The sequence below is a fragment of the Prunus dulcis genome, chromosome 7 (genome assembly GCF_902201215.1).
Source record: "Prunus dulcis chromosome 7, ALMONDv2, whole genome shotgun sequence".
Lineage (NCBI taxonomy): Eukaryota > Viridiplantae > Streptophyta > Magnoliopsida > Rosales > Rosaceae > Prunus > Prunus dulcis.
Window position 1 is genome coordinate 15,991,680 of NC_047656.1, and position 13,360 is coordinate 16,005,039.

The following is a 13,360-nucleotide window of genomic DNA, read 5'->3' on the forward strand; positions in this document are numbered from 1 at the left end:
TTGGAAAACTTGTATCTATATTTGCAAAAGCGGCAGGAGCAGCTACTAGGGTTAGGGTTTTAAATGACCCTAGTGATTGAAACTTTGCAATATGTGCATTTTGTCTATATGTGCCGTGGTGAGATGCCAGTAGTACAATACGGATGGCAAAAGGTTAAGATTCCACGCCATGACAATCACATCAAAAAGAAGGAAGACATGCTTTGCACAGAAGATAAAGAAAACTTGGGAAAACTTGTGTCTACATTTGCAAAAGCGGCAGGAGCAGCTACTAGGGTTAGGGTTTTAAATGACCCTAGTGATTGAAACTTTGCAATATGTGCATTTTGTCTATATGTGCTGTGGTGAGATGCCAGTAGTACAATACGGATGGTAAAAGGATAAGATTCCACGCCATGACAATCACACGAAAAAGAAGGAAGACATGCTTTGTACAGGAGATAAAGAAAACTTGGAAAAACTTGTATCTATGTTTGCAAAAGCGGTAGGAGCAGCTACTATGGTTAGAGTTCTAAATGACCCTAGTGATTGAAACTTTGCAATATGTGCATTTTGTCTATATGTGCTGTGGTGAGATGCCAGTAGTACAATACGGGTGGCAAAAGGATAAGATTCGACGCCATGACAATCACACCAAAAAGAAGGAAGACATGCTTTGCACAGAAGATAAAGGAAACTTGGGAAAACTTGTATCTATATTTTCAAAAGCAGCAGGAGCAGCTACTAGGGTTAGGGTTTTAAATGACCCTAGTGATTGAAACTTTGCAATATCTGCATTTTGTCCATATGTGCTCTGGTAAGATGCCAGTAGTACAATACGGATGGCAAAAGGATAAGATTCCATGCCATGACAATCACACCAAAAAGAAGGAAGACATGCTTTGCACAAAAGATAAAGAAAACTTGGGAAAACTTGTATCTATATTTGCGAAAGCAGCAGGAGCAGCTACTAGGATTAGGGTTTTAAATGACCCTAGTGATTGAAACTTTGCAATATCTGCTTTTTGTCTATATGTGCTGTGGTGAGATGCCAATAGTACAATACGGATGGCAAAAGGATAAGATTCCAGGCCATGACAATCACACCAAAAAGAAGGAAGACATGCTTTGCACAGAAGATAAAGAAAACTTGGGAAAACTTGTATCTATGTTTGCAAAAGCAGCAGGAGCAGCTACTAGGGTTAGGGTTTTAAATGACCCTAGTGATTGAAACTTTGCAATATCTGCATTTTGTCTATATGTGCTGTGGTGAGATCCCAGTAGTACAATACGGATGGCAAAAGGATAAGATTCCACAGAGAACCCATGCCATGACAGTCACACACATTTTCAAGCTGTGGTGCCGCGTGCCCCTCATGGTTAGAAATTCTAGAGCATTCCAAATACATTGAAAATATCTTTATTAGGTTTATAGAGGAGTAGCTGTCATTGAAAATATCTTTACTGGGACTCTTCAACATCACTGTCTCTTTCCTTATATAAGGATAAAGGAGACAACCTAGCAATTCATTTACTTCATGCCTCCCACAAACCCCAAACCACACTCAGCCTACTGAGCAGCTGGAGAATGCCCGGTAACTCTTCTTTCCTCTACTTGTTGTATGCAGTCAATGTCATGTTCATTTCATAAAAGATGCATTAAAAGATAATAGTATTTATATCGTTTATCTCAAAAGCATGTCTAGTGCATTAAGCAACGACTCTGATGATGATAATATCTGAGCTCTGTTTCAACTTTCAACTGGATTTGTATTAATTTTAAAACAGCCACCACTTAGGCCACAGTAGTAATTAAGTACCATATGTATAGGCTTATAGGGGCCTGGCTAGGAGGAAAGTTGCGTCCTACTGTTGTATGTGTGTTGTTTATGTTACTTTCTGCTTTCTTTTTCTCTAGCCTGTCTGTGTGGTTTTTTCTGCTTGCTCCTGGGCGGGTTTGTCCCCTAGGCTGCTATCTTTTTCTTTCCTTGTTTATGTTCCTTTTGGGTTGTTTTTGTTGCGGAGCGTAAAATCCCAACTAAATCAACGTGATTGATTCTGAATATTGATCATTGATTTGTACAGATATTTAGTTTATTTCATTCCTTTTATGTAGACGTGTACATTAAGGAATGATTCATTTAGGCTAGTTTTCAGCACCCTAATTGGCTATTGTATTTGTATAAAGGTTTTGTACCTCATTCTATTTTATTATCAATACATACGAATTATCAATTCTTTCATGGTATCAGAGCCTAAGGTTACGCACACAAACCCAAACCCTAGTCTGTCCTCTTGCTAACCTCTATGGCGATCAACGACAGCGAATCACCTCAAGCCTCAGCCCCAAAAATGATTCTCAAGCCTCAGCCAAGCCTGAGCAACCCAAATATGATGATCCTAATGATCCTCTCTACCTTCATCACTCTGATCAACTAGGGGTTGTCCTTGTCACACAACTCCTGAATGACGAAAACTATCTGACCTGGAGTCGCTCCATGCTCATGGCGCTCAACACCAAAAACAAAGAAGGTTTCGTTGATGGCACCCTCAAGAAGCCTCTACATGGTTCTTCCACAACTCTCCAACAGTGGACACGTTGTAACAATCTCGTCAAGAGCTGGCTCCTCAATTCCATCTCCCCGGATATTGGTGCGAGCATCATTTATAACGATGTTGCGTCCAACATATGGAATGATCTGAAGGAACGATTCTCTCACGTTAATAGTGTCCATATTTTTCATATTGAGCAAGAAATTCATGACTGCGTTCAAGGAAGCATGACTATTGATGCTATTACACCAAGTTGAAGGGCTTATAGGATGAGAGAGATGCACTTTGTCCTCTTCCATCTTGCAACTGCGGAGCAGCCAAAGAGATGTTCCAATTCCTCCAGCACCAAAAGACCATGAAATTTCTTATGGGATTAAATGACGTATACGCTGGAGTTCGAGTTCAAATCCTACTAATGGACCCATTTCCTGCAGTCAACAAAACTTTTTCCCTTATTACCTAGGATGAAAAGCAACGGGCAGTTTCTACTCATGCCCTCGGGAAAACACCACCCACTGACGCTGCAGCCTTCGCCGTTCATGGTCCTCGAAATTCTGGTAGAAATTTCTCACCTAAAAACCTTCATCTTAAGTGTGAGCGTTGTGATGCCACAGGACACACCTCTGATACATGTCGTGAACATCTAAACTGTGATTATTGTGGCTGGCGTCGGCACACTATTGACTAATGCCGTAAATTGAAGAAGGCTCAATCCACTGGCGGCAACAGTGACTCTCAAGGTCGTTGGGGGTCATTTTCTCCTTCGGTCCATCATGTTGATGCCACTCCCGTGGGCATTGCAGCTCCTTCATCATACAATCTCATCACAGCACAATACCAGAGCTTCCTTGCTCTCCTCAATCAAAACAAGCTCACAATTTTGGCTAATCATGTCAACACTGTTTCCAGCACCAACGATCTCTCAAGTAACATCTTATGTGCCTCTGCTTTCGTTGGTGGACTCAACTGGATTTTTGATACTGGTGCCACCAATCACATGGTTTGTTCACCTAAGTTGTTGACTACATGCACTCCAGTCTCTAATCGTCAAGTGTACCTTCCTGATCATGCTCTTGTCAATGTCACCCACATCAACACTATCTGTTTTCTCGGATGATTTTATTCTTCATAATGTGCTTTGTGTTCCCTCATTTAGATTAAATTTAATCTCTGTTAGCAAGTTCACCAAAAGCTCATCTTGTCTTGCACTGTTTACTAATGAATCTTGTATTGTTTAGGACCAACGTTCGGAGAAGATGATTGGGACAGGAACTGATAGGGAAGGTCTCTACTATCTTGATACTACGAAGACAGCTAGGTGCAATTTCCTTTTTAGCCCTTGTTCATTCTTCTTCTCAACTTTGGCATCAAAGCCTTGGTCATCTTTTAAATAAAGGCTTACGTGCTCTTTCCCTTTCTATTAAAAACATGAAGTTTTGTGACATTGATGATTGTTTGGTTTGTCTTTTAGGTAAACAAACTCGTCGTTCATTTCCTTTGAGTTCTATTAATTCACTTGCACAATTTGAATTAATTCATGTTGATATTTAGGGTGGATATCATGTCCCTTCCATCACTAAGACCCAATACTTCTTAACCATTGTCGATGATTACTCAAGATTTATATGGGTTTATTTAATGCACCACAAATCAGATGCACGCCAAAAGCTCACTACCTTTATCAATCTTGTTGAAACACAATTCTCTTCCCAGATTAAAATTGTTCGCAGTGATAATGGACCTGAGTTTCTAATGACACAATTTTTTTTTCTGATAAAGGGATTTTACATCACACTAGTTGTGTCTCCACTCCACAGCAAAATGGAGTAGCCGAAAAAAAACACCGACATCTTCTCAATGTTGCCCGAGCTTTACTCTTCCAAGCCAAACTTCCTAAGAAATTTTGGGGGGATGCCATACTCACTGCCACATATCTTATCAACCGCACTCCGACACAAGTTCTTAAAGGAAAAACTCCGTACGAAATCTTTTTTCGAAAACCCCTAGTCTATGACCACTTAAGGGTTTTTGGTTGTTTGTGCTTTGCCTTTACTCATTATCTACGTCCAACCAAATTTGATGCTAGGGCCACATGTTGCATTTTTCTTGGTTACCCATATGGCACAAAGGGCTATCGGGTTTATGATCTCAATACAGGTAAAAATGTTATTTCTCGGGATGTCATCTTTCATGAAAATACTTTCCCTTTTCTAATCTTCCCTTACCGACTCTTCTCTTATCTTCCCAACTTCTCATCCCACCCATTTTGATGATGCCCCAACTCTTGGACTTCATCCTCCTAGTTCCCAGTTTCTAGCCCCTGACCTTGCGTTGGAAACACTTCCAACGCCTGCCCCTGAGCTTCCAGCACATGCCTTTACCCTTCCAGCACCTAATCTCGCACTTCTAGCACCTCCATCTCCTCTTGCACCGGTCTCTCCAACACTGCCTCGGCGTACCACCACGCCTAGTTATCTTCAGCAGTATCATGTCAACATAAACTTACCAGCCCAGTCTCTCCCATTATCTAACTTGGCATCGATTGAACCCCAAGGTACCAAACATCCTCTCTCTCATGTCCTTACATATGATCACTTGTCCTCACACCATCGTGTTTTTAGTGCTTCTCTTTTGGCGGTCAAAGAACCCACCTCTTATGTTCAAGCAGCTTATGACCCTCAATGACGTCATGCCATGACCCAAGAATTGGCTGCCCTCGAGGCTAATGGCATATGGACTCTTCAATCTTTGCCCCTCGGCAAGAAACCCATTGGTTGTTAGTGGCTTTACAAGGTCAAACTTCATCCTGATGGTTCTCTTGATTAGTATAAAGCACATTTGGTGGCAAAAGGCTATAGTCAGGTTGAGGGTTTGGACTATCGGGAAACTTTTGCCCCTATTGCAAAGCTTGCCACCGTCCGCCTCCTTCTCGCCGTTGCTTCCACGCGTCGTTGGCATCTTCATCAGCTTGATGTCAATAATGCTTTCCTCAATGGTGATCTTGATGAGGATGTTTATATGCATCTACCTCCTGGATTCGGACGAAAAGGGGAGACTCGTGTATGCAAGCTTCATAAATCCTTGTATGGACTCAAACAAGCTTCACGTCAATGGTTTATTAAGCTTTCCACAGCCCTTAAGCAAGTGGACTATCATCAATCGAAGGCAGATTATTCATTGTTCTTCCGAACCCGAGGTAAGACATTCACCGCCTTTCTCATCTATGTGGATGATATCATTTTGACAAGGAATAGTTTACAAGACATTGAAGCAACCAAGTCATACTTGCTGTAACAATTCAAATTGAAAGACCTTGGTCAACTGAAATATTTTCTTGGCATCGAGATTGCTCATATAGCAAAGGCATAGCTCTTTCACAACGCAAGTATGCACTTGAAATACTAGAGGATGCAGAACAGCTTGGTGCAAAACCAGCCGATTCACCCATGGAGCATAATTTGTCCCTTAGCAAACATGATGGCGACTACATTGATGATCCATCTTCGTATCGAAGGCTTGTGGGGAGGCTGATCTATTTGACAATTACCCGGCCTAACTTGGTGTATGCCGTTCACACTCTAAGCCAGTTCATGGATAAGGAACACCACATCTACAGGCAGCTTATCGGGTTTTGCGCTATGTCAAACGTGCACCAGGGCAAGGTATTTTTCTTTTTGCCAACAGTCCAATTCACTTTAATGCCTTTTGTGATGCGGATTAGGCTCGATGTCATGATACTCGACGTTATACTACCGGGTATTGTGTATTTCTTGGCAATTCTTTGGTTCCTTGGAAGACGAAGAAGCAAACCACAGTATCCCGATCTAGTGCGGAAGCTGAATATCGTTCCATGGCTGCCGCTTGTTATGAAATTACTTGGTTACGATATATTTTGCAAGATTTAGGCGTCGAATACATGCAATCAAGTTATATTGTGACAACCAAGCAGCGCTCCACATTGCTTCTAATCCAGTATTTCATGAACGGACTAAACACATTGAAATTGATTGCCATTTGGTGAGAGAAAAGGTTCAAAGTGGAATGATCAAAACAGCTCATATTTCCACCTTACAACAACCATCATACATATTCACAAAGGCCGTGAGTCTTCCACAATTTGCGATTTTACTCAGCAAGTTAGGAATCATCAACATACATTCCAACTTGAAGGGGAGTGTTGAGGAACATAAAATATTAACTAAATCAACGTGATTGATTCTGAATATTGATCATTGATCTGTACATCTATTTAGTTTATTTCTTTTCTTTTATGTAAACGTTTACATTAAGGAATGATTCATTTAGGCTAGTTTTCAGCACCCTAATTGGCTATTGTATTTGTATAAAGGTTTTTTACCTCATTCTATTTTATTATCAATACATACGAATTATCAATTCTTTCAGTTTTTCCTTCAATGAAGTTTCCCTTTCGACCAAAAATAAATAAATTGTGTATTGTTGTGGTTTTCCATATTTTAAGTTAATTTCTATTTCTCTATATAAATACAGATGCCAAGAGATGGAGTCTTGTGTCATTTCCATGACTTTGATATTTGATATTGTGGGTTACCACTTTTATTTATTTTATTGTTTTTCAAACTTCAACTAAAAATAATCTGTTTTAGCTGCTGGATTGATGAAGATTCAACCTAGTTTTAGCCTCTTGTAAGTGTAACAATGTGAGCAGTGGAATGTTGATCATTAATCTGTTCAGTTCCTCATATTTGGTATCAATAAATTGGTAAATAAGTTGGTGCTCGTAGTATTATTACTGATGAATATTTGAAGTAATTTTCTTACTTTCCATACATGTAACTTTGCTTTATCTATGTTCTTTTATTCAAGTTTTTTCATAATAGAAAAAACTTTAATCATCAAAATCCTGGAATGAATTTAAACCAACAATTCTTAGACCCGAAATATAATTACAGGACAACCCAATGTGGAATAATGTACGGTTTGCAAAGTTTCACATTCAAATGAAAAAAGATATTTTGATGCAGCTTGCTTCGCTTCAGTTGAAGGGTGATTTGGACTTTTTGCCAGATCATGCTTGAGCATCTTCATCAGTAAATTGAACATCATATTTGTATTTGGGGTTTCCTCCAGCCCTGCCGCCTAAAAAGTAGAGGTAGAAAATGCTGTATTATTAGATAACGGTTAAACTGTGATTGTTTATAGAAATCAGTATATCATATTCTATATGGAGAGAACAACGCTGCAGCCTTAAGAGTTGCAGAGAGGTTTGTTTTCTGCGCAAGCACCCTCTCTTTTAGTTTAGGGTTGTAGCAAACTGCGTGGAGGACATATTTTATTTGTATGCTGCACCCTAAATGATGACAATGGTGTTTTGGTTGGTTCAAATCCTAACTTTTGACTAATATATAGTTCGCAGTAGCAAGCAGGGCTTTTAGCTTCTCTGACTTGATCTTCACCACCAAAATTTACGATATTATAAGGGCTACACTAGTATTGTTGTTCTTTAATCTCCTTCCAATCATCTCTCCAAGAGCAAAACTTTTATTTATTATGTTTGACAGTACTGAGTGACAACACACAAGTCATAGTTATCGCTACGTAACTAAGAACTAGCAAATAATAAAATGAAAAGAAAAATATATGGCTATGTATTATATGAACCTTCCAGCAAACACAACAGTCGTTTGTTGCTATTTTCTTGAACTACTTGACTGTTTTAAACTTCTGTCAAACATCAATTGAGGAAGATACTCAAAAATCCGTTAACTTTTCGCGTTGATTCTCAAGTAGTAGTGTTTCCATCGTACAACGGAAGTTCTAAATCCAATTACGCATATAGGCACAATATTGACAAAGAATGATAAATTTAAGAGACCACTTTGCTTTTGATTGAATCAATTGACCCCCCGTGAGCCCTTGGACTGATGAAGATTCAACCTACTTTTAGCCTCTTGTAACAATGTGCGTAGTGTGTCTTCTTTGGACAAATAACGTTCACTGGTTTCCCATGCAAGCATCGGGACCAACCCAGCCTGGTAAAGTTCTTCCCAGTCTTTTACATGTAGTGGAATGTTGCACAGCAATCTGTCCAGCTCTTTATATACGGTCATAAAAGATAGCTTGGATGCCCACGTAAGCGCTGCAAGCACCTCAGCTTGGGCAAGCTCTTCGTCGTCTGGTACATGCAGTGCAATATAGCAGATGAGAACCAACGCATGTAAAACTTTCTTGTCATACAAAATATGGATCAAGTGTTTAACACCTCCAGCACTTATTATTGCCTTGGAATGTTCAACATGAAAATGGTTGTCTGTACAAGCTAATTTTGTGAGGGCAATGCAAGCCCCCTTGGAATCTCCAAGGTCAGGGACGAGATGATGATGGTGACTCAGATTTTGGGGTGACGAGATGAGGTTTGAAGAAGATGAGAGGTTGCGGGGAAGGCTGGAAGACGGCTCGTGTTGATGAGAAAAACAAAAGGAGAGATAGGCTTTCAATTGGGCCTCTCTCTCAGTTACATCTTTAACTAACGTAAGTTCTATATGTCAAATTTTGTCATCAATTTGAGCTCTTGGTTTCAGGTGAGAGAGTGAGAGAGAGAGAGATGTTTGTATTGAAATCTTACACAGATTACACAGAGGCTCATGTCCCTGCAGTAATTTCCTCAGCAGTTTTTTGTTGAAATAATGGAATACTATTGATTTACAGGATAATTCTGTTAATGCGGATCTTGTCATAAATCGTGCTAATTACGACTGGTGGTCCTTCCATGACATCAATTCATCCGACGTCAACGGATGTGGAGGATTGAGAGGACCTATGGCCATCATTGTATCAGAGGAAACACCACCACGTAAGTTTATGAAAAATGTCCTGTTTCATGTGCACAAGTTTGCTTTGTGGTTTACTAACAATATTTTTGGTTTAAATGACTTTTGTTCTTCATTTTTGGGTGATATTTCTGACCTGCAATGTTACTTCAGAGGGTATTCTTGGTGACACCCTTAGCAAGTTCAGCATCTGGGGTCTCTACATAACATTTGTTCTTGCTGTTGGCCGCTTGATCAGACATCAATGCTCTGACTTAAGAATGAGAATCCCCTATGAGAACCTTCCTTCCTGTGATAGGTAAGGCAACTTTGTTTTTGTCCTTCCTTCTTATCTTTCATTTTCCAAGCCAAGTATCAATAAGAGTAATATTTTCCTGAAACTTAATTGGCTCTTTTATTGTATATGTTGATAGCAATTTCTGAGGATACATATGCTGCAAGAGCAGAGGGTGAGCTTGGAGTTGAAGAGGTCCTTTATTGGACGCTGGTGAAGATTTACGGGTCACCACACATGCTGCTCGAATACACAAAACCCGACTAGACATGCTACCTCCAGTTGACAAGGACTCAACTAGGTTTAACATTGACATTAGGTTTGACTAACACCCATTATACATATTGGAAATACAGATACTGATACCCAGTTATATTTGAAGAAATACAAAACAAAATTCTTTCAGCCTCCATGTAAAACTCCGGCAGCCAGAGAACCTCTGGTTTCCATGTATAAGGATATGCACAGAGCTCAACATTTTTAGCATAGCTTTGCATAATCACAGAAAGCATAGTGGTGACATGTGCACAAGTATTTCAAGATTATTTTGATTTATCATGTATATAGTTCAATACAAGTTGGAGAAAAGCCATACAACAATATTATATTTTCCAGTAGATTTCTGTTCATTTTCCTTCAAAAACACAGGATGTATATGCCTCAGTTGGACAAACCATGTCATGTCACCATTGTAATGTGAATATATTGTTGCCTTGCCACCCCTCCCTTACTCAAAAGGTTTGTGAAATGAAATATGCTTAAAACCAATTACCAATGAAAACAAAAAATACGATGGAAATTCAACCAATGCAACTCTGTACAAGTATCATTTTTCCGAAATCGACCCAAGTTCAATCTATGTGAATAACATTGTGGCTCTCCTCAAATCGTCTTCGTTAGTGAAGTGAACAAACAGAAATACAAAGGACCCAAGTATGTGAATAACATTGTGGCTCTCCTTAAATCGTCTTCGTTAGTGAAGTGAACAAACAGAAATACAAAGAACACAAATGCAGTTGGAGCATCAAAATTTCAACATGATATCAGTACGGACAAACGGACATCATTTCCACACAAGGCAAAACCTCCCAAGAAAATTTTCACCGGTGATCTTTCAACATACACTACTCATACACTGGCCGTCTCCTTCTCATCCTTCAGAGGTCTCATTTTTTTGTAGCTGCTACCCGAACCCTTTTTACCGACAATCTCAGGGATAGCGTCTTCCATAACCTTTAGGCTTGCAAAGTCGAAATCTGAAGCGGATATGCCTTCGTATATAGGATTTTCTTTTAAAAATGATGCTATCTCATTTCGGGTTCTCACTTTTTTTCCCCTTGGGTGTAATAAAATAAGCATCCAGTTTGGAATAATCTTTTATGGAGGGTAGGGAACTCGTCATTTTAGTATGTTGTTGTAGGGCTTCCCTCTGATGACATTGGCAAGTTATTGCTCACCGTAACTGGTTCTGCCATGAACGCATGCTTTTTTTACTTGAGAGAATTGCCTGCTTGGTTGGCACTGGCAGAAACTGACTGAAATAGTGCAAGGAAATGAATGCAGAAATTATTCATGAACAATGGCTTTCGGGTGGGCGGGCATGATTTCCTATGAGGAAGTGTTTCAAGGAGTTTAGGCAAGGAATTAGCATCAGGAAGCTATAAGAATATACTATTTTCGGCCGAGGTTTCTGATGTTCAGGCAGTGTTCGAAAAAAGGGCCTAGGTGGCGACTAGGCGTTAGGCGGCCTGGGCCATTCTGACCCAGAAAAAAAAGGTCAGGGACGGGATGATGATGGTGGCTCAGATTTTGGGGTGGTGAGATGAGGATTGAAGAAGATGAATCATGAGAGGTCGCAGGGAGGGGCTGGAGACGGCTCATGTTAGACTTGGCCCTGGGCTCCTGTTGATGGGAAAAACAGGAGAGATGGGCTTTCAATTGGGCCTCGTATTAAAACACTAATAAAACCAAGAGATATTTAGTGATATACCCATTTCTAGCACTAATATTATAAAGGCTTATTATCACAAAACGTCCCTAAGGTTTGCAAAACTATCAGATTGCATCCTTAATGTTTTTTTTTGTCATTCGTGGTCCTCAAAGTTAGCATGCATGATCACAAATGGTCCCTGCCGTTAGGTTCCGTCAAAAACTCCGTTAGTTTGCTGACGTGGCATATATGTATATCACAAAACATCCTTGAGGTTCCCACACCTATCACAAATGGTCCTTACGAAATTTTTTAATTTTTTAAATTTAAAATTCATAAAATTTTTGTTTTCTTTTTAAAATTTTATGAATTATAATTATTTTAAATACATGTGACACTATATTATTGTAGATGTGGGCTTCATATATATGCCACATCAACAAAGTAATGAAGTTTTTAAAAAATAATTTAAAATTCATAAAATTTAAAAATGAAAAAAAAAAAAAAAAACTAAAGGTTTAGGGTTCATAAATGGTCCTCAAGATTAAAATCCTTCTATAAATTGTTTTTTCATTTATAAATAATTTTAAAAAGAAAACCAAAACTTTATGAATTTTAAATTTTAAAAAAAAAAAATTCGTAAGGACCATTTGTGATAAGTGTGTAAACCTCAGGGATGTTTTGTGATATATATGTATGCCACGTCAGCAAACTAACAGAGTTTTTGACAGAACCTAACGTCAGGGACCATTTGTGATTGCACATACAAACCTTGAGGACCATAAGTGACACAAAAAAACATTAAGGATGCAATCTGATAGTTTCGTAAACCTTAGGGACGTTTTGTGATAATAAGTCATATTATAAATAAACCCTACACAATTGAATTCCTATAAACAAACCCAAAAAAAACCCAAAAAATGATAGTTAGCCTTATTGAATTTAATATTGATTATTAAATTACTTTGATGTCCTATTGAGTGTTTTGGGTATTTTTATGAGTTTTTGGGGTTGGGCTTATTTTAAGAAATTGATGGCAGTTTCGTAATTTATAAGAAGTTAAAAGCTTTTTTGTTATGTTGTAAATGGATTTTGGGTGTGTTTCTAAAGTCCATTTTATATAGGGTATTTTTATAATTTGAGTCCCCATATTGGGTATAATAGTGAATCTCCCTAAAACCAAATGCCCTATTTAGTTATATTATTTTGATTAGGATTGGGCCTCGGAAAATAAAACATTAAATAGATTTTTCATTATGAAATCGCTAAAGCAACCACTAATAAGTAACAAGTAACAAATAAATATTATGCAAATATTTCTCAAAATATTTATATATATATATACACACAAATAAACATTCAACGGTATAGGATGTTTTACAATTCCGATTATAAATAAATAAAATAAGTCTACAAACACTCCATAAACCAACAAAATAATCAAATTTCTATTTTATCTAGGAGTAGGAGTTGGATTCCCTTAATTATTCAGTTATTGCCTTTTTCTTTTTCATGGGTAATTAATGCAATTTAATTCTAGCATCTGGACTTATATGGATATGAAAATCAGCAAAAGGAGCTCACCTTTTTACTTTCTAAATTTGTCTTTGTGTAAATTGCTATAGGGGATAAAATCAGACTAATCTATGTGCTTAAATTTGGGTGTGGTGCTAACGGGGTAGCTCAGTAAAAAATAGCCTTGATTTGCATACTAAAATTCTCAGGTTTGAACTTCCAAGACATCATATATAGTTGTGTCTGCATGAATTTCTATTTGCCTAGTCTAGACATTCCCTTTTGTTGTTTATCTATGTT